Consider the following 2500-nt stretch of genomic DNA (forward strand, 5'->3'; position numbering starts at 1 on the left):
AATAATAATAATAATAATAATAATAATAATAATAATAGAGTAATAATAATAACGATAATAATAATAATAGTAATAATAATGAGAGAGAGAGAGAGAGAGAGAGAGAGAGAGAGAGAGAGAGAGAGAGAGAGAGAGAGAGAGAGAGAGAGCGAGAGAGAGAGATGCAATTGTGAAGGTAAATGACACAATGATGAAGTGTATGTATTTGTTTGTGTATGTACGTGCTTGTGTGCGTGTGTATGTATGTATGTGCAAGAGAGAGAGAGAGAGAGAGAGAGAGAGAGAGAGAGAGAGAGAGAGAGAGAGAGGGGTGAATCCAGACTAGAAACAAACCGAAGGGTAAATGAACGTAGCCGAACCATTTTGCGCTCGGACGCCACAGGGCAAATGAACGCAGCCCTGAGTCGTTTGCAGAATAATGCTTGGTTAAATGGAAACTGATTCGCGAAGTGTGAAATCCGAATGACCTTCTCTGTTAGCTTAGGTCCTGCTGGACTCTCTCTCTCTCTCTCTCTCTCTCTCTCTCTCTCTCTCTCTCTCTCTCTCTCTCTCTCTCTCTCTGCCGGACACAGATACAAGCTTGGAACGAACAAAGATTTAAAATGTGTAAACGCCTCAAGAATGCTAGAGGCAAGTGATAGGGTCAATGCCCTAGCAGGACAATGGTCTAGACACTGACCATATATCCATATGATCGGCGCCCAAGCTACCTCTCCATCCAAGCTAGGACCAGGTAGGGACAGGCAATGGCCACTGATTAGTCAGTAGGTTGACTTATAGGGTCCCAAGGATGGCGAGGTTGTAATCGATACAAGGTACTATATAGTTTGACCATGACTCGACCTCCCGTCCAGCAGAACGCGAGACAGGGACATTTCTAATAAGGTTTTCTTCACGAAATCATAATTGATGATATGTGATAACAGGAAAATGATAAATGTGATAACAGGAAAATGAAAAAAAAAAAAAAAATATATGGATGTGGTTTATGCATTTTCTGTTTATTCTACTAAGACTGGCCAGACAGTAGTACATTGGATCCTTCTCTCTGGTTACGGTTTATTTTCCCTTTGTTTAACACATGCACCGAATAGTCTGGCCTATTCCTTACACATCCTCTTCTGTCCTCACACACCTGACAACACTGAGATTACCAAATAATTCTTCTTACTGCACTGTAATTGTTCAGTGGCCACTTTTCTATTTGTAAGGGTAGAAGAGACTCTTTAACTATGGTAAACAGCTCTTCTAGGGGAAGGACACTCCAAAATCAAACCATTGTTCTCTTATCTTGGATAGTGCCATAGCCTCTGTACCATGGTCGTCCACTGTCTTGGGTTAGAGTTCTCTCGGTTGAGGGTACACTCGGGCACACTGTTCTATTTATTTCTCTTCTTCTTATTTTGTTAAAGTTTTTATAGTTTATATAGGAGTTACTTATTTTAATCTCGTTGCTCTTCTTAAAATATTTTATTTTCCTTTGTTTCCTTTCCTCACTGGGCTATTTTCCCTGTTGGGGCCCCTGGGCTTATAGCATCTTGTTTTTCCAACGAGGGTTGTAGCTTAGCAATTAATAATAATAATAATAATAATAATAAAAATAATAATACTAATAATAATAATAATACGAACTACTTGAGAAAGAACAAATTAATCTCCTGCAGAGGCCTATACAAATAACCAAAGAATAAAAAATACAAAAGAAAAGCACGGCGACCTTTATCCTGAGGATAATATTTCAAGCCTCCCCCCCCCCCCCAAACTAACAATACGTGAAGGCTTCCAATATTAATTAGCCCACAAACACGAAATAAATCATTTGTTGCTTCTTCCAATGAAGGATGGAGTTGGGCACCGCACTCGCTGGGAGATACTATTATTATTATTATTATTATTATTATTATTATTATTATTATTATTACTTGCTAAGCTACAACCCTAGTTAGAAAAGCAGGATGCTATAAGCCCAGGGGCTCCAACAGGGAAAATAGCGCAGTGAGGAGAAGAAAAAGTGATAAAAAAAATATTTTAAGAAGAGTAACATCATTAATATAAATATCTCCTATATAAACTATATAAACTTTAACAAAACAAGAGGAATATAAATTAGATAGAATAGTATGCCCGAGTATACCCTCAAGCAAGAGAACTCTAACCCAAGACAGTGGAAGACCAGGATACAGAGGCTATGGCACTACCCAAGACTAGAGAACAATGCTTCGATTTTGGAGTATCCTTCTCCTAGAAGAGCTGATTACCATAGCTAAAGAGTCTCTCCTACCCTTACAAATAGAAAAGTGGCCACTGAACAGTTACAGTGCAGTAGTTAACCCCTTGAGCGAAGAAGAATTGTTTGGTAATCTCAGTGTTGTCAGGTATATGAGGCAGAGGAAAATATGTAAAGAATAGGCCAGAATATTCGGTGTATGTGTAAGCAAGTGTGAAAATGAACCGTAACCAGGGAGAAAGATCTAATGTAGTACTGTCCGGCCAGTTAAAA

Source organism: Palaemon carinicauda, chromosome 15 (assembly GCF_036898095.1).
Source record: "Palaemon carinicauda isolate YSFRI2023 chromosome 15, ASM3689809v2, whole genome shotgun sequence".
Classification (NCBI taxonomy): domain Eukaryota; kingdom Metazoa; phylum Arthropoda; class Malacostraca; order Decapoda; family Palaemonidae; genus Palaemon; species Palaemon carinicauda.